Genomic DNA, 21,177 nt, shown 5'->3' on the forward strand with positions numbered 1-21,177 from the left:
CTTCAATGCTACCCCTTTCCTGATCTTACCAAACAGGATCAGCAGAAAGTTTCCGAAAACATTTAAACCCGGAAACTCATCAGATAGAATACCGACAATACATGTAACTCAACTCAAGTGCTGATATGAACAGCTATGACCCAGTTCCCTCACGAGCAGGCAAGAACAATCCCTTCACCAAGCGCAGACAGCTGCCAGCACTTACTAGACACCACTCATTACAAGGCACACTGCAACTTTAGCATATCAAAAATGTGAAAAACTTCAAAATTGTGGTAACAATTAGGGTTTATTTTCTGGAAATTAAGATAATGAAAATTAACATGAATATTTAGGTATGACAGTCACTGAGGAAATAATTTCAATCCCACTTTCTAAAAGCACAAGATGCCAGGTCGGCAAAAAACATTATAATATATGCAGAAATGTACGTTACTCCTGATTTTTAAATGTACATAAAATATAGACATAGTTACATAAATAGGGTATTATATCTATTACCTGTTTTGATTCACATAGGTATTTTGGAAATCTTTTCACATGAGCTCTCTCTTACTCTCTCTTCCTGGCATGCTGCTCCATGTATATATAACATGTTTTTCATTATACAGAGTACTATTAACTATGCAGCCAATCTCTTATTGAATATTTAGGCTATTCCTAGTTTTGATCATCATAAACAGAGCTGCAATGAACATCCTTACACTACTTGCACATTTATCCTCTGCGTCCTTGTGGTAGAAATTGCTGTTACTTCTTCATATAATAGGTTTTACACTTTCTTGTTAGGTCTCTTCCAGCGTGTTTTGTAGTTTTTGCTGTTATTCTGAATGGGATTTCATTTCCATTATATAATCTAATTAGGACAGAAAACTGGTATGTAGGAGGCAAATAGGAAGTATATTTATATTGATACAGTAATCATATATCCAAACTTCTTATTGAACTCTCATTAATTTTTTTTGAAATTTCCAGATATAAAACCCTATCATCTACAAATAACAAAAATTCTGAATTCTCCTACCCAATATTCACACACTTTCCACTCTTCTAACTGCATTAGCTAGCACTAACAGAACACCATTGGTAGGGGTGATGGGGGACACTTTTGTCTTGCACATTAAGAAATATTCATTTCTTCCTGCTCATCTAATAAGAATATTGAATTTCACTGAATGCCTTTCAGCTATTCTGAATGCCAACTGAAAAGACGATTGCATGGTATTTTTAAAAGATTTTTAAAAATATTTCAAATACCCCGAAAAGTGCAAAGAACATATAACATGTGGTTATAGGCAATACTCAGATTTAGCAAATATTTACATTATACTATGTTGAGATCAGTTTGTGCGTGTGTGTGTGTGTGTGTGTGTGTCCACAAAGAAATCAAACCTTCCAGTACAGGAAAGCCACACCCCACCCCACTTCTTCCTCTCTTTAGTTGATGTTTATCATTTCTAAACATGTTTTTATAATTTTTTTACATGTTTATAGCCATAAAGATATTCAGTATTATTTTAACTATTTTAAAAATGTATATAAATAGTATACTATATGTATCATTTTATAACTTCATTTCTCCTCTCAACATTATGTTTGTTCCTTTAAACCATTATGCAATATGCCATTGTATGAATACGCCAAAATTTATACATCCATCTCTACTAACGAAAAGTTTAGTTGTTTGTACTTTGGGGTTTAATCAATGTCACATAATTATGTCGTTTCAAAGGCTTAGACTGAAACAAGTATTTTGACTGCTCATCTCTACCACATTAAATACTTACCAATCTCTCAACACTTCTGTAACATTTAGAGTCCTTATAATTTGAGCTCATGAATCAGATGAAATAAATATTCTTAGAATAAAGCTTCACCTATTAAAAAAAGACAAACATATTAATGATAATAGTAAAACACAAATAATTTTAACAAAGTTCTGACACAAAAACCAATGGCCAGTCTTCATATTTGATACAAAAAGCCAATTAAGTTTTTAAACCTCAAGAACACACTAAAAAATTTCTAGAGCTCCAACAATGGAGTCTTGAGAGAGGAAGTGTTGGAACATACTTGATCTGAACAAGGCAACTTGATCACGGCTCCCTACTCCTCTTCTGTTCCCAACTCCTTATAACCTCCAGGTAAACCACCAGTTAACCATAAAGGAAGGAGAATCCAACTTATCACTCTGCTTAACACTGAATCTAGGAGGCAATGGAATACCATCTACATACATACTACGGGTAGCCAAGTTATCACTCTCCTGTGGGAGCAAAAGGTATTCAAGGATATATGAAAATCAGAAAAATATTAAAACCAAACAACGAATAAACTACCACCAAATTTCATATCCTTGTTGAAGTTTTAAAAATGAATTAACCTTTTGTGTACAATACAATGAAGGCTATTTCTGAATACTAAAGGATAAATTCCTACTTCTGGGGTAGCAACAAATGCTTTTTAGTTTACCTGTTTTCCCTTCTCTATAGTTGTGCCTAGGCAGAGGCATAAAAAATATTTCCTTATTACAGGTACAAGGCAGCCATGAATGTTTATTTCGAAGCACGAGTTTTTAAATCAGAATGATCTTTAATTCCTTCAAAATGCCCAAATCTAGAGAACTTTCTTGAATTCCCTTCAACTTGGCAAACAGTACTCGTACCATGTTATTCTGGGGACTTGAGGATAAAAGAGGCAGGAAATGAGATTAGCTGCTGTTGCGACTACACAGGGCTTTGCGTGATGCAGGAAAAACACATTTTCCCAAACTGGTCAGCCCCGTGTCAGGCACACAGCTATCCAAGCACAGGCCAGACTGCAGTCCTACTACCCCACTTGGGGCACCAATGGCCAGTGCATCAACTGCAACCGAATGAAAAAGCCCTGGAATGAAGTCTCAATACACCCTCCATACCTGCTCCTGCTGCATCCTCAGTGATACAAATCACCCACCTATTTTCAACTCTAAAATTATAGAAGGGGCAACTATCAATCAAATTATGAGCAGAAAGATGGTATTTTATTAACTGTTGTGACTCTGACTACCCCCTGGTGCGGACTACAACAAGGTGGAGCCATCTGTCTTGAGCTGCTACAGTGATTCCAGGGAACTCAGCATGGCCATTAGAAGTGGAAGCTGACAGACCACTGGATCTATCTGTTTTTCTCTGCTATCAGGAGACATTTCTAGGCCATGCCGAGGGATTTCTCTAATGCTCTTAAACTGGGATGGCTTCTTTATCTGTATTTTGCACAGCCCAGCTTGGATGTCCATGGAGTTTCACTCTATCCAAGATTGCAATTCTATCAGCCAGCACAGTTGTGACCTCCTTTACTCGGCCACCACCGTCGATAAACACAGCTGCATTCTAACTTTTATCATCCTGTATTACGCGGGGTGCCCATGACGTCTGCAAACAGAGTTTTAAAAAATAGACTGAAGACGTCCTAAGGGCATTATATGTATTTGCCTCTGTTTCTAAACTATACAAACACTCTGTAGGTACTTATGACTGTCTTATCCCCGAGGTCATGAATTCCTTAAGGACAGGGACCCCGTCTTATTTCTTTTTTCTACTTTATAGCTAAAATGCCAAATTTAAAAATCATCATTATTGCTATCATATTCAACTTCTAATGCAACTATTATAATGTCATAATAAATAAAACTTGCTCGCAACAATAGTACCAGAATTTTTATATTAAAATAAATGAAAAGCATAATAACAAAGTATCTATAATCATATAAGCGACCTCAGAAAAATAATAAGTTTTTCTAATATGGGGACCAGTAAAGTATAAAACACAAATGGCCAAAACAAAAAGCAAAAACCTGACAGTGTATTAGCTATACCTCTTAGTTTTATTTCATTAGAAATTTCATTAATATGGCATTTAATTCAACAAATATTTATGGAACATTTATTACCTGCCGGCTACTATTTTTGGCACTGGGAATAGAGCAAAAACAAAATTCCTACCCTCATGGATTCCAGTAAGGTAGAAACAGACAAAAACCAAACATATTGTAATGTCAGGCAGTGCTAAATGCTATAAAAAGTAAAAGAGTAAGGGTACAGAGTGACAGGAATGCTACTTCAGATAGGGTGACAAGGACTGTCTGAAGAGCAGAAGCCTGAATAAAGTAGGAAAATGGGTCACGTGAGCATCTGGGAAAAGTATTCCAGGGCTTTGAGATTAGTTTATGTTTGATGCATTGGATGTTGAGGGCAAGAGAAGTTAAAAAGTATTACAAAGAGTGAGAAAAGTCACTCGTTTCCACTTGCCAGGGACTGAAGTAAGGTGTGGAGAGATGAAACAGAAGTCTTCCCCCGGAACTGTTTCTCCGTAAGAACGGAAGTCTCCTTCCTGCCTGCCTCCCACCCCAGAGAGTCTGCAAGGTTTTTTAAGCCTGTGTGAGGAACAGCACTGCTTAGTGATAGACAAGACTGACAGAAGAGCAGGATGAGAGGGAAAATAAAGTTCAATGTTAGCCATGTTAGGTTTGACAGGTGGTGTGGAAACCAAGCAAAGGACACCAAGGATATGCCAAACTGGAGATCAGGTGGGGAGGCTGGAATTGATGACTCAATATGGGAGTTATCAGCATATAGATGTGTTTAAACAGGACTAGCTGGATGACATAACCCAGAGCAGTGCTGTCCAACAGAACCTTCTGCAATGACAGGGCTGTGGCTAGTGGCTATCATACTGATCAGTGGGGACCTAGAGAATGTGTATAAATGAAGCAAAGAGGAGATTTAGGACTGAGCCCTGGGGTTAGTTAGCATCCCTGAGTCAGGGAGAGGAGGAGAAGCCAGCACAGGAGACTGAGAAGGAGAGCAAGTAGGGCAGGAGAAAAATCAGGAGAGTAGTGCCTCCCAAAAACCAGATAAAGAAAGCTTGAAGCAGGAAAGACTGACCAACTGTGTCAAATATTGCTGAAAGGTTGAGTAAGATGAAAACTGGGAACTGACCACTGCATTTAGCAACATGGAAGTTACTGACAACCTTGTCAAAGAGTGGTCTCAGTGGAGTGGCAAAGGGGGTGAGGAAGCAGAGGCAAGGAGTTTAAGACAGCTCTTTTCAGAAGTTCTGCCATAAAGGGTGGCAAGGAGGTGGGGGGTAGCTGAAGAGAACATGGGATGGGAGAGGTGGTGCTTTTGTTTTGTTTTGTTTTGTTTTTTAACAAGTTACATTACAGCATGTTTGTAACCCGAGATACTACAATAGTATGTTTATATAGCATGTTTCTCCAATGGAGAAAGGAACACAGATGAAAAACTAGAATGAGAGGAGGTAATTACAGGAGCAGTGAGTGGGCAGTATGAAGAGGATCTGATGGACGGGTGCTAGGAATACTGGCAGTTCACGTAATGGAACAAAAAGGATGGCAGAGCACATGAGCACACGCAGGAAGGTTGGTGTATCTGGCAGTGAATGACCAAGATTCGGGTGCTTCTCTTTTCTTAGTGAAATAAACTGCAAGGTTGCCGGCTGAGAGTGAGAAGTAGGAGGAGGTGTTAACTGATGAGTGGAACAGGGTCAAAAACAGCGCCCGTGAGAGACTTCCCACGAGGCTGCCATTAGTAACTAGGATGGAGTTCGGCTGTTCAATCCCTGGACCCGTAGCGCAGTCCAATTCCCCAACATGTTTGCAAGCATGGCATGACAGAACGGAGGATGTCAAATACCTTATGGGAGTCTAGATAGATTACAGGCACAGCATTCTCCCATCTGTGCATGCAGCGTCCCTGCCAAAGGTGGAAACTGGGTTATCTGGAAGGAATTATTCTTAGAAAACGCTGGTAACCCTTACTGCTCATCTTTTCCATCCGTAAATATTTGAGAATCTTTTAAATTGATCTCTAGAATCTTTGTGGAGGTAACATCAAGCTCACTAAAGTCTATGGAATCTATGTTCTTGTTTTATAATTTTGGAACTTTCGTCCTCCACTGTCTTCTAAAAGTGTTCCAATTCCCCAGAATTGCTCAAAGATTACCTGCTCATCAATGACATTAACACATTTTCTTGGAATCTGAACCTGTGATGTGAGCTCATTTAGAGCAGCCAGAGGTTCTGGTGCAATCTCCTCTCTGATCGTGGGCTTAAACTTTCTATTATTATTCTTATATCCAGGTTTATTAATCTGTGTGGAGATCATTCTTCATGTCAGAGAAGTCAGAAACAAAACAGAAGCTGAGAAGTTTCATTTACTCTCTGTATACAATTATAGAGTCAGGTTTTTTTTTTAATCTTTAAATTTGAGTATAGTTGACACACAGTGTTACCTTGGTTTCAGATGTACAACATAGTGATGCAACTTCTGTATACTATGCCATGCTCACCGCAAGTGTGGCTACCATCTGGGGGCCAGTTTGTTTCAAACAAGCTTGCTGTTTTCATCTTCTATATATAAAATGTAAAAGGTCAGCCTTAACCTTTTTCAAAACCTCAGCTCATTATTCTCTTAGGGTTGTACTCCTCTTTTATATGAGATATCGGTACCTACATCTATAGATTTTTGTTACATATTCTTCTTTCCTTCTTCTGCACAGGTTATTTTAAAATATGAGTTCATCTGACCACTTGACCTTGCTCTTTTCTTCACATACTATTTCCAGTTGTTCAATAAAAACTCTTCCTATGGCCACCTTACACACACTTTCCCTTCTGGGGACTGTATTCATGGCATTATATCTATCTTTACTTTGAAATTTAGGAACTCTATATTTCTTTTTTGGGGGGAGGGAACCCTGCATTTCTAATTCTCTATATGCCAGCTTTCCTCCATATTCCTCTTCCTGTTTCTTACTTATTCATTTACCATTTACTAAAACACCCACTTTGTGCTAGGCACTAAGAACACAAAATGTGAAAGTAATTTCAGACTCTGCCTCTAAGAAGGTCCCATTATGGTGGCAAAGGCAAACCAATACACAGGGTGTTGTGTACTGAGTGATAAGAGGACACCAAATCTAATTTGAGTAGTCAGGGAAGCTTCACGAAGGATGTAATCTTTCACTAAAAGTTGAACATGTAAAGGAAGAGAGAAAGGGGGAAGAAAGGCATACTGACAGAAACAGCAGCTCAAGTCAAGTCCCTAACAGAATTATGGTTAAGTTTGGTATCAAAATGCAAAATGAGAAGCAGGAAAATAAGGACGGGGAGAGTAGTGACCAAAGATAAATAAAAGGACCTTCTGGTGGGCTGAGAGCTCAGGAGAGGTTGAAAACCATGAATTTCGGGTAGAATCACTTTTCTCAGATGGTTGAGATTCTCCAGCAGGGCTCAGCTGCTTGGATCTAGTAGTAGATAGTGCCGATTGTATCACTGATGTAGAAATGGGAGCTTTGGTGGGTGGAGGGAGGGAAAGAGAACTAAGGTGCAAGTGAGCGAACAGTCCATATGGTCAAAACTGGGATATAGGCTGGCTAGGAAAGAGAAAGAGGACAGGCAGATGTTGATACACAAGTTGAAATACAGGCAGGCAATCTCTCTCTCTGAAGAATAAAAAATGAGGGAATATTAAAAAGAAAAAAACCATGAAGGAATAAAGGATATTGGAATTTTTAGATTTCTGAAACAAGCAGTTCCAGATGATAACATCCAGAGTGTAACCAAGCAAGCAGGTGTCTGAAATGCAAGTTAAGGTCACTGCAGTTAAGTAACCACGAGGCTAGTTATTTGGACAGCAGATCATTGTTAGCTCTTTTTTTTTTTTTTTAAGATTTTATTTATTTATTTGACAGAGAGAGAGACAGCCAGGGAGAGAGGGAGCACAAGCAGGGGGAGTGGGAGAGGAAGAAGCAGGCTTCCAGCAGAGAAGCCTGATGTGGGGCTCGATCCCAGAATGCCAGGATCACGCCCTGAGCCGAAGGCAGACGCTTAACGACTGTGCCACCCAGGCACCCCCATTGTTAGCTCTTAAAACGAAAACTCCTTGATGACAGGGATTTTGTCTTTTGCATTTACTGCAAAATCTACAGCATCTAGAACAGTATGTGGCACAGCTATTTGTTGAATTTGTTAAATGAATGACATGGGTCTTTCTCAGGATTCCATTATGTCCACTTGTCTAATTAAGCCCTCATAGTGAGTCGAAATTGGGCTCAGAGTTATCAGCTCCTCATTATCTCCTTAACCTTCTGGAAATGAAATGGTCAATAAAATTAGTCAGTAGCGGCTCTGCTCTTATTGAGTGAGACTCCCCACAGACATTTGGATAGTTGACTATGATATCTTAGCTCTATTCTGTTTCTGTGATTAATTGCCACAACCCATTATCCAAAAGATCACAGAATTAAGCTATCACCCTCAGTCTTGTGGATTTTGACACAGTCATTTCCTTGACATGCTGTATAAAACTACTACACCTCCTCCCTACACCAAGTCATTACTGCCTATGTTCTTCAGTTTTAGGCATTTTAAAATACCTTGTCATTTCTGTATTTTAATCAGTGCTACCAAAAATATTACAGTGACCACTAAAAATAGAATCTCAAGCTCAGTAACAGGATAATTAGGGCTCCCTACGTCACCAAGTTCCCCAAAAACTCGATCATTCATTCACCATAAATTCAACCAAGATTTATTACTTACTCAATAAATATTTACTAAGCTGCTTACGCACTCTATTTTCCTAGGTTTTGAATTTGTTGTGAATAGTCAAACAGCATTGTGACAGTGGTGACAATAAAGGCAGAAGAGTGTGAATCTAGCAATAACTACCCGCCACATGGAACTGTGTGATGTTTGGCTTCCTTTTCCATGAAATGTCTATCCCACAGAGTTACTATGTAGAGCTTCGAAGATTATATAACATCAGTAAATATTCTTGGTAAATATAGTTCCCTTTAAGTGCCTAGCACTAGGTGACGGCAGAGAGTGCCATCTGGAGGAAGAAAGCGATCATTACAACCTTTCCTCAGAGCAGTGCATATGGAAATGTCAATGTTAGGCTTTATGACCACACAGTTTTCAAGGAAGCACCGAAAATAAAAGTAGAAAGTACCAGTATATTTTGTCTTTTCCATGTCTTGTGACTTCTACAAAAAAGGAGCAGAGAAAAAAAGACAATAAAAAAGTTTATAATAATGAACTTTACTCTTAGAACGTGATTAGAAATCATACATTTTCCTCATGAAATGGTAGTATCTGAAGGGCTCCACTCCTAACTTTCACCAAATGCCCAAAATCCTGGTAAATTCATTTTAAAAATAATATTATGTCCTTGCCTAAATTTCTTAATTAAAATAATATTAGAGAAATTACCACTGGAAAGAATATTTTTTTAGAAATATTATTATGTACCAAAAAGAAGGAGACTGCTATCAACTGCAGGCTTATTGAGAGGATCAAACACAATATGACGCAGAATAATAAATATTCAATGAATTCTTTTGAATCAGAACCCTGAAAATAAGGGTTGCTCGTTATGAACTATTAATTACTTATGCTAAATTATCAATTTAATTATGTTAAATCCCATCTCTCCAGAGGTCAATATATATTGAATATAGATTGATTAATGACTTTCCCAAAGATCTCATATATTCTTTGCAACACATCACTAAAAATTAAAAACGCTTTGGGGAAAATAATGATAACACTATTTCTGCCATTTCATAAGTGAAATAAATAAAGGTATGAATGTGAATAAGTTAGAATAACACATTTTCACAATAGTAGAAACTTTAGACATCGTATTCTCCATCGCCACATTCTACAGGTGACAAAAGCTGAAGCCCACAGGTCCACAGTCCCATGGTTAGGTCCCATGACAGTTGTCTTAGAAGTTATATGATATTTTTAGAGCTAATTAACCAGAACTAAAACAGCCAAGTTTAGAAGACACAGCTTTTCTTCTTCTGTCAGGTCAATTAAAAATTAGACAATGGGCAAAGAAGTTTCCTTAACACTAAATACTATCTCTAAATGTTATCCAGAACCTTTACTCGAGTCCGCTAGATTGTAATCTGTACACCTGGAAACAAGCTTCAAAAACCTCTCTGCAAACTTCTGCTTGCTACACAGAGTGCAACTGCAAGCAGGCAGTAATCCTGCCTCTCTATCCCACACTGTTTCACCCCTCCAGGCAAATATCCTGCCACCCCAAACTTCTCAAGGTGTTCTATAGCTTTCATGTTATCTTTCTCCACGTGTTTCCACATTTCCCATTTATGTCAAGAAGTAAATGAACTGGGGAAAAAAAAAAAACAAGAAACAAAAACTCTGCTCCTCCTAGAAAGAAGTATTTACATTTTACCAAGAAGTAACACCTTCAGTTCTAAGTGTAATTACAACATAAGAGGGGTAGAAGTTGGCTCTGATGTAGATGTTCCATATTAAAAATGTAGGACTATAGGGGCGCCTGGGTGGCTCAGTCAGTTAAGAGCTGCCTTCAGCTCAGGTCATGATCCCGGGGTCCTGGGATCCAGCCTCTGCATCAGGCTCCCTGCTTGGCAGGGAGCCTGCTTCTCCCTCTCCTTCTCTCCCTGCTTGTGCTATCTGTCAAATAGATAAATGAACAAAATCTTTTTTAAAAAAAAATGTAGGACTATAATAATCCTTAACCAGTAAATGGGGGGGGGGACAGTTGTACTGTTCCTACTTTTATTCTGTATTATGCCTTTAGGCTAAGTTAAAACACAAAAATGTGCTGAATGAAATATTTTCAATTAATGTAGAATTGCATAGGCTGATTAAACTCAATAAAATGAAAAGGGCAGTAGTTCAGGGGCCAAGGGTAGAAATCTAAGAAAGCAGTAGACCCAGAAAAGTGAACATACTATTTTTTATCATATTTTGGGGAGTCGACAAACAACACCACCTGCTCCCCTCCCCCTCTCTAAGCCCACAACGTCTTGGTCAACACTCTCTATCGTGCTTGCCTGGACACCTGTGATTGGCCCAGAGAGAAGTCATCATGGCTCCTCATTTGACAAAGCTGGCCCAGGCACCGTGTAGCAAGGCAGAATTTTAAAATAAATTCAGAGGAAGTCACACCAAAATGTATCAAAGTTAAGCCCTTCAACAAGCAGTTCATTTTCCCTAAAATAAACAAATTGGGCAACCAGATGTCTCCGAAGAACCTGGGTTTGATCCTAAGCACCACAAAAGAATGGAAATTGAGACACTTGTGGTTATAGTGAGGTGGCAATAAACAGAGCTATGAAGGCTCATCCAGGTAGATCATCTCCCCAGGCTTTACATCCCTGCTAGAAGGAATGTGCTAGAAGTTTTACACTGAAAAGCTCATACATCCTCAAAACAGATCAGGATTTCTACAGAATAATGATAATGATGATGATGATGTAGCTGCCATCTACAAATGACTACTACCCATCAGGCACTCCTAAAAGCGCTCCACTACAGCTATTGGTTTAATCCTCATAACAATCTCATAAGTACAATTATATCCCTACTTGTCGCATGTTAGAAGCTGAAGCAGGTTAAACAACTGCTTCAGGTCACAGAGCTACTAAGTGTCAGAGGCAAGATTCAGACGCAGGCAATCTGTCTGTATTCTGCATACAAATTTTATTCTCCCAGGCAATCATTAACTCCTCCCTCCAACAAACCAGCTCTTCCTTCCTCACTCCTATTTCAGTTGATGGCCTCTACCCAGTTACTCAGGAAGAAACCAGAATAGCACTTATTCTGGGGCCCAGTCGGTTCTTCAGTTTGACAGCAGCCACTTGCTAACTCTATGATCTTGGCTTCTCGGCTTCCTCTCTCTAAGCCTCAGTCTTATCTAAGAACACGTCAAGTAGTTGTGGATATTTAAACTACATGAGATAACGCAAAGAAAATGCACTGCACAGTGCCTGGCAGACTGTAGGAAGATCAGTACTTAATAAGCGATTAGCGATCATTACCTAGAATCTGGTTCTTCCCCTCTAACCTGAACCCTGAGCATCCTCATGCCCTCATCCCTTCTCTCACTTGCAATACTGCCAACCTCTTAACTGGTCACTCTGCCCGGCCTACTTTCCGTTCAATCCAAATTCTACAACTGCTAAAAATGTCATTCACATTTCTTAAAATAAGTGACACTCCAATTCCTAGGGAGTAAGTTTCCAACTACCTCCTCCTCCTCCTCCTCCTCCTCCTCTTCTTCTTCTTCTTCTTCTTCTTCTTCTATTATTATTATTATTATTATTTATTATTATTATTATTATTCTCTGTACTTCCCTCACCGTCTAACCTTCCCAATTTCTTGATACATCTCAGGACACACTCTACCACCCCATAATTCCTCCTAAGGGTACTCACTTTCTCAACACTATTTCACTAATGTGTTTTGTCACGTTGCTGCTGCTACAGAAATTCCTATTAATTCCCAGTTAATTACTTTCTACATGCCTCTTAGGACTCACCGCATTGTGTTACAATATTGTATTGCTTCTTTCCAAACTAGATTATACTTCCCTTAAGAAGGGGAATTGGGGCTCATTTGTTAAAAAATATAAAAATCTTTTTTTGCCTAACACAGTGCCACAAATAGTAAGAGCTCAACAAATAAACACCAATTCACTTAATACTAACTTGGATAGAAAACATTTGAATATTCAAATTCCTTTAGGAAATCTTCCCACAGCTAAAGCTCTAAGAAATAAACAGCCACATTTACAAAAGCCTTTTTCCGTTTCTTAGCAAGCATTTAAGGTCCTAAGGAAAGTGCTACAGAAACACGTAAAAACTTCACCAAATTTTTTTTCGATTAAAAACAAAAAACTTCAGCAATAAAATCTTGGGTGTTTATTCTTCCTATGTTAAAGATTATAATGCAGAGTATACAGTTTAAGAGTTATTTAAAATCAATTCTAGAAATAATGGTTTTCCATACCTCTTAAAGAGACACTATAAACATAGCTTGACGTCTTATCCTAAATGTGAAATGAAAATAATAAAAATAATTTCCATAGCAACACCACAATGATCAGTACTTTTTAATACATATTTTGTATAAGGTAAAAGATTCTGTAAAATCAGTTTCAGAAATACTGAACACGGATACGTACAAGCCTTGAAGACACCACATAAGTGTACACAGCAATAGTTTCTTCTTACTCCTCCATAATTCTTACAGTCACAGTGAAAATTAGCTTCATTCTAAAAACCTTTTAGTTGAGGTAGTCAAGTACAGACAAATGCATTTACTGCTATAAAACATTTCACATCAAGAAAGATTAACAGTGAGATCAAATTCAGATCCAGCTGCTTAATCTACTGCTCTCTAACCATCCATGAAGATGGATGGATGGTAGGAGAGAAGGGCATAGGGAGTGAGAGTGATAGAGAACAGAAATAAAAAAGGGATATATATTAAGCAAATGCATTTCAGATTCAACCTACACTTAATATTTTTTTCTGCCTCATTGAGTATCATCACAATTTAGTTTCTACCACCACGGTTTAAATGTAGACACATGCAAAGACAAAGGGTTAAAGCTATAAATGAATTACATACTAGAAACCAAACACTATCACTTTGCATATTGTATAAGGCATCTTTTGGCTATGAGATTACTTTCTTAAAGTGCATTAAAATGTTCAAGAGGTTGGTGGCATAGTAGAAAAAATATTACACTAAAAGTCCAGAGAATTTTGGTTTTTTGTTTTGCCTCAAACACTCTTTAAGGATTTCAGGCAAAATGCTTAACCTTTCTGATCCCCATTCTTCTTATACATATTAAAACAAAAACAAAACTAGATGATCTCTAAATATCTTTTAGGCTGTGAACTTTAAAATATATATATATATATATTTATTTATATAAATAAATAAATAAAATCTTTAAAAATATATATATATATATAAGAGCTGGTTTGTGTATATATATATATATATATATATATACACAAATATATTCTAAATGTTTCCTTAAATTGTGCATAATCAAGTTTTGTCAAAACTACCTTACCGGGATTCTATTTTTAAGAAATAAAATGTAGAGGGGCACCTGGGTGGCACAGCGGTTAAGCGTCTGCTTTCGGCTCAGGGCGTGATCCCGGAGTTATGGGATCGAGCCCCACATCAGGCTCTTCGGCTGTGAGCCTGCTTCTTCCTCTCCCACTCCCCCTGCTTGTGTTCCCTCTCTCGCTGGCTGTCTCTATCTCTGTCAAATAAATAAATAAAATCTAAAAAAAAAAGAAATAAAATGTAGAGAAAGTAAATATGTTTCAGCTGTATGGAACATATGACTTCAGAACTATTCTCCAAAATATTCAAATAAGGCCAACAAAAAAAACCCTCAAGAACAGTTACCAGCATTACCACCTTTGGAAACATTATTAAAGAGGAAATCCAGAAAACAGTAAAGGACTTTAAGCTTTAATAAACTCTAACTCATAATGCATTAAAGATCTAATAAAGTCTAGACAAGCGAATATTAAAAAGTAGCATAAAAGCAAGCTGATAGGTATAAGCAGCTGTTCTACAAGTTACACCGAGAAAACCTTCTTTTGCCATTGGCCAGGATACACTAAACTGTGCACTTCAATGAATTAATACCCAGAAGCAATAACAATGAATGCATTTTACGAACTGATAAATGTTTTGTTGCCCTTTCAAATAAGCCACATTAATATAATGAAGGAGGAAATCATTCCTAGCATCGTTTTAATTTCACACTCATCCAAACTCAGTATAATAATTACACTGTTGAAATAATATGTATGCAATTATGCTTATTCTTCTTCCATCTAAGGAACTCAAACAAGTGAACTACAGAACTAATAAGAATTCTGTTGTAGCAAATCACGTTTTGATCGGAGCAATCTTAAAGATGGAAGAGAAAGGAAAAAATTAATATACTATTACTGCTCTTTATAATACTCAAACAAGCATATAGAATTGGTTTCACTGATGCTAAATAAATTACTAAAAACACATTTGGCCAAAAACGAAATGCTACAACAAAAAAATTAAATATACTTAACCAAAATATATTTCCAATAAGCAAAGACACAGTTAACTTTGAAACAGTTAAGCACAAGAACAAATTCCAAAAACATAGCAAATCCATCCCAACAACAATCCTGGGGATGGGACACGGTTAAACCATGTCAAAAAACAGGAGTAAAAGTAGACAAAAAATAGCCAACAACATTTTTCACAAAACTATAATAATACTAAAATTTACATGGAACCACAAAAGAACCCAAATAGCCAAAGCAATCTTTTTTTTTAGTGTTTTTTAAAATTTTAATTCCAGCATAGTTAACATTCAGTGTTATATTAGTTTCAGGTGTACAACATAGTGATTCAACACTTCTGTACATCACCCTGTGCTCATCATGACAAGGGTACTCCTTAATCCCCATCACCTATTTCACCCAACCCCCTGCCCAACTCCCCTCTGGTAACCGTCAGTTTGTTCTCTGTATTTAAGAGTCTGTTTCTTGGTTTGTCTCTTTCTTTTTTTTCCCCTTTGCTCATTTGTTTTGTTTCTTAAATTCCACATATGAGTGAAATCATATGGTATTTGTCTTTCTCTGATTGACTTATTTCACTTAGCATTATACTCTCTAGCTCCAACCATGTCGTTGCAAATGGCAAGATTTCATTCTCTTTTATGGTTGAGTAATAGTCCGTTATACATATATATATATATACACAACACATCTTCTTTCTCCATTCATCTATTGATAGACATTTTGGCTGCTTCCATAATTTGGCTATTGTAAATGATGCTGATATAAACAAAGGGATACATGAATCCCTTTAAATTAGTGTTAGGCAAAGCAATCTTGAGAAAGAAGAACAAAGCTAGTATCACAATCTCAGATTTCAATATATACAAAGCTGTAGTAATCAAAACAGTATGGTACTGGCACAAAAACAGAAACATATATCAAAAAAGATAATAGAGAGCCCAGAAATAAACCCATGCTTATATGGTCATTTGATTTACAACAAAGGAGGCAAGAATATACAATGGGAAAAAGACGGTCTGTACCGGGCCACTTCCTTATACCATACACAGAAATAAATTCAAAATGGATTGGAGACCTAAACGTGAGACCTGAAACCATAAAAATCCCAGAAGAGAGCTCAGACAGTAATGTCTTTGATACCACCATAGAAATGTTTTTCTTGATATATCTCCTAAGGCAAGAAAAAACAAAAGCAAAATTAAACTATTATGATTACACCAAAATAAAAAGCTTCTGCACAGTGAAAGAAACCATCAACAAAACAAAAAGGCGACCTGCTGAATGGCAGAAGATATCTGCAAATGATATATCTGATAAGGGGCTAATATCCAAAATATATAAAGAATTTATATAAGCTGATACCAAAAAATGAATAATCAGATTAATAAATGGCCAACAGGACCTGAATACACATTCTTCCAAAGAAGACATATAAATGGACAACAGACACAGGAAAAAAATACTCAACATTGTTAATCATCAGAAAAATGCAAATCAGAACCACAATAAGATATCATCTTACACCTGGCAGAATGGCTAGAATCAAAAAGGCAAGAAATAAGTTGAGGATGTGGAGAGAAAGGAACCCTGGTGCACTGTTGGTAGAAATGCACACTAGTACAGCTATGAGGGAAAACAGTACGGAGGGTCCTCAAAAAATTAAAAATAGAATTACCATATAATCCAGTAATTCCACTACTGGGTATTTACCCAAAGAAAGTGGAAACACCAATCAAAAAGATATATGCACCTCTATGTTTATCGCAGCATTATTTATAATAGCTAAGATGTGGAAACAACCCAAGTGTCCATCAATAGATGAATGGATAAAGATGTGGTTTATGTATACAATGGAATATTACTCAGACATAAAAGAGAATGCAGGCTTGCCATTTGCAATGACAAGGATGGAGTTAGAGGGTATAATGCTAAGTGTAATAAGTCAGTCAGAGAAAGACAAATATGTTATGATTTCACTCATACGTGGAGTTTAAGAAACAAAATAAGTGAACAAACAAAGAAAACAAGAGAAATGAACAAAACCCCCAGACTCTTAAATACAGAGGGCAAACTGGTGGTTGCCAGAAGAGAGGTAGGTGGGGGAATGGGTGAAATAGATAAAGGGGCTTAGAAGTACCCGTATCGTGATGAGCATTGAGTAACATACAGAATTGCTGAATCATTATATCCTACACCTGATACTAATATAACACTATGTTAATTATATTTCAATAATAAATAAATAAGAAATAACATGTCAAAGAAACAAAAATACAAGAAGAAGAGGAAAGTTAATATTTCTCAATATTTATCAAATACATAACTAGACTTCAAGCATTGTCCCAAATATATATGACATACAATATATAATATATATAAATTATATAATCATATTGTATCAAATATAATTATATATAACAATATTCACAAGTACCATATAACAGAAATATTACTGGTATGATTTTAGACAGTTGAAATATCCAGAAATAGTCAAGCATGATAGCCAGTAAGTTCGATAAGCTGTTTCTAGAAACTACATTTCTCTGGTCTAGAAGCCTATATTCTTTTCGGCTTCTTAAGAGAGAAGAGACTTTCTTTTCTTTTAATTTTTAATTTAAAAAAAAAAATTTTTAAGATTTATTTACCCATATGAGAGTGAGAGAGTGCACAAGCCAGCACGGAGCCCCATGGAGGTGGGGGTGTATCCCATGACCCTGAGATTACGCACTGAGCAGGAACCAAGAGTCAGATGCTCAACCGACTGAGCCACCCAGGTGCCAGAGAGACGAGACTTCTTAAAAGAGACTTTGCAAAAGATACCTTATAAGAAAGTTCAACTTTTCCAAGCCCTTCATTTACATTAATAATAAAAATAACTTTATAACATTTTACAATTTTCAAGCAAGCTCTCAAGAGCATTTTGTTCATCTATCACAAGAAGTCCATATGTTAGGACCTCTATTTTACTTATTTAAAAAGTTGGTCTTCTATAATCTGTCAGCGTCAAAGAATGAAAGGAGAAGATGCCTTAGCAACAAGAAAATAGCTGGAATAAAAATCTAGCAGGTTGTAGGAGATACAATTCTGCAATGTGAGTCAGACTGAGGCTCTGTGCCTAAATCCATGCTCCAGCATCCCTAGATCTTTGATTCCCCATGTAGAGAATAATAAGATGGAATTTATCTCTTGTGACTTTTCAAGCTCTAAAATGTGCTGGCAGTGTTCCTGACGTGTTAATGTTGCATATAGAGAAAGTAACTTTGGTCAAAGCTACTTGATAAAAACGAATCAACACAAATTATTTTTTAAAAAATCAGTGTTACGGGTTCAGGAATCCTGAACTAATAAACCTTATGCTTATGTGCACACGCCCCTCGCCCCCCCCAAATATGTAGAGAAAAAAAAATGGAATCCTAGAGTTAGTGCACAACCTAAACGTCACTTTTTAGTGTTTCACCAAGTTAGGAATTCTCTCTCTTCAATAAAGATTTTCTATTTCAGCTTTTGATAAGTTGTAGTTATTACAAAGTTTGTCTTACTTAATTTAAAATGTATCTTCCTCTTACTTTCACTCTTTCCATTACAACAAAATTACTAACTAGACCTTACAGGAGGCACTGGTCGGAAATCCAGCTCCCTCCTAGTTTTTAACCCCTCATCTCTATCAGTTTCTTCACTGCCTAAAATAAATATATATGTATATCCTATTAACACCTCCCTCTTTCAAGATTACTCAAGGGTAGTCTCCACTTGAAGTGGTTTTCCTGTCTCACCTCACCTCACCTCTCTGTGTACTGCAGTCTGATTTTTACCCAAATTCTTCTACAAAAACTAGTCAGGCCAAGATCAACAACAACCTTCTAACTGCCAATGGACACATTCCAGTCCTTATCTTATTTGATCTCTCTGAGGAACATAAGGCATATGAGACTACTAATCATTCATTTCTTGAACCTCTCTTTCTGGATTTGTGAGATACCAAATCTCTTTCGGCTTTTCTTCTACCCTGCTAACCACTTCTTCTCAGTCTCCTTAGTCAGAATCTTCTTTGCCAGCTCCTTCATGTCGGTGAGCCTCTGGATTCTGTCCTTCTCCTCACTTCTCTTTGTGTTTTCTTTTGATGATCTCATCCACTTCTAAGGTTTCTAGTATGACCTATATGTTAATGGATTCCAAATCTTCATATAGAGATGAATCCAGAACTTTCAAATCTCCAGACTCTTATAGAACAAAACATACCCAGAACATTTTAGGGCAGTATTATAGGGTTAGACAGAATAATCTTAGGTTAGGAAGCTCCATTCACATCCCTCTAATTTAGGGCTCAATTCATTCATTCTCAACATCCACAGCCCCTTTCCAAGGTGATAACTCCTCTAGTTACCTGGCACTGATATGACTAAACATCTTGATTTGCCTACGACAGTCCTGGTTTATATTTGCTGTCCCAGAGTAATTATTAATGACATTCTTTTCATTTTCAAAATAACACCTGTTTGTTCCATAAATTATATGATCACCCTACTTGCCCATCCAACCTTTCTGATTTTTTGCACACAATGAGATGAGTCTTCCTTCCTCCCTGAATTCTTTACTCCCTAGCTTTAGGAAACCTAGTTCCATTGCTAAGAAACATCCCTATATTCTCTCCCTTTACATAAGAGGATCATTTCATCTCCTCCTCTTAATACATCACTATATACTCCCAGATCCCAGGCCAGGAAGACAAGTTAGCATTATTCTGGTTATCACCTGGTTCCCAAGGTGACTTGTGCCTCATTATTATACCATTTTATCCATTTTTTAAGGCTACATTATAGCTATATTTATAGCTGTCAACTACTGATGTTGAGGTTTTCATCTCCATTTACTGAGAACTTTGTCATACAACTCCTGTCTTTCTCTCCATACAAGATCTCTTATTCTGAGGGCTGCGTTATCTATAAAAACAAATTATCCTAACATACTAGGATTCAGAGCTCTTTGATCACCTTTTCCTTAATGACCCTACTTTGTAGAGGGTGAGCATAGTTTAGCAGGTGAAAAATAAGTATGATAACCTATGGAAAGCATTTAGTGACTAGTATATAGTACTTGATAAATCGTAGCTTTTATTAATATTACAATTGCTGTAATTAGCACTGTTAATCTTGGCTACCTACTAACATTGGTCATACTTTGGCCCTTATCATCACCTGCAATTGTTCCAACTCCAGAATCTCAAAGTTAGGACCTCACACCATGTGCCTATTTTTCCATCCCTAGTACTCCTTTACTTCCATTAATCCTACAAGTTACTCATTGAGATTCTTCACCCTCTTTGTTCTGCACATTTATCAGCCCCATCTTGGCTTGGCTGTCTTCCTTAATAAAGCAGGATACCTCTGGTTCAGCCCTTCAGTTAGCAACCTCATTATCACTCTCAGTTCCTTGACTCTATACCACCCCCCAACCCAAGTTCTACATCATACCCTCCCTTCCAATCCCCATCCAGATTCAGTCTAACTATATGCTTTCTGCACCATTATGTAGAGCTACTGGAGAAAACTGTTTAACCATTCTGATTGGCTGCTTTCCTCATTTGTTATTTCAATGGAGTTTATCACTATTCAGCAATTAGGTCAGTGGTCCCTGGTCAAGCCCCTCTCCCAATCACAACAGTAACTTTTCCCATGATACATACCCCAACCCATGTTCTTCCTCCTCAATTTCAGCAGATAACCTGGCTCCTTGGAGACAAGAGATGCCATCCTGGACATGTACCTATATTATATCAGTACCTACTCTCTATTTCCTTTTCTTTTTTTTTAAATATGAAGATGCATCACTGCTCTTCTTCAGGGTAACCCTTTCACCTGCGCTCTTGTTCCCAACCCTTCCATTTCCTCTGAAGTTATGTCTGATTATCTTCTTTCTCTTGCAACTTCAATTTTTGTGACTTCGATTTTCTTTCCTCTTCAATGGACCCTTCCCATCAGTCCACTAAAGTTCCTTGACTCTTTCATCTTTAAGGAAAAGCAAACTTTCCCCAATCGGATCTCCCTGCTCAAGCTTCCACCCACTGTCCTCTCTTCCTTACCAAAAGTATTTGAAAGGATGTGTTTACTGAATGAATGAAGACATTTTAAATTTGGTTTAGACTTCTGAGTTCTAGACTGACCTATATATTTTGAAATTTTTAATTACATGTGACTCGGTTCCAACAGAGAAAATAACTACTGTTGCAGGAG

The 21,177-nt window shown here is 37.2% G+C and overlaps 1 protein-coding gene across 1 annotated transcript in view; it reads right to left on the bottom strand.

Annotated features, from left to right (window-relative positions):
- Window positions 1-21,177, bottom strand: part of LYST (lysosomal trafficking regulator) — a 187,660-nt gene that overhangs the window by 156,425 nt on the left and 10,058 nt on the right. The window contains exon 2 of the mRNA XM_040624366.1: window positions 1,788-1,877. The gene's annotated coding sequence lies outside the window, so the exon portion shown is untranslated. The remainder of the gene's footprint in view (window positions 1-1,787; window positions 1,878-21,177) is intronic.

The sequence above is a fragment of the Ursus maritimus genome, unplaced genomic scaffold, assembly GCF_017311325.1.
Source record: "Ursus maritimus isolate PB19 unplaced genomic scaffold, ASM1731132v1 scaffold_7, whole genome shotgun sequence".
Taxonomy (NCBI): domain Eukaryota; kingdom Metazoa; phylum Chordata; class Mammalia; order Carnivora; family Ursidae; genus Ursus; species Ursus maritimus.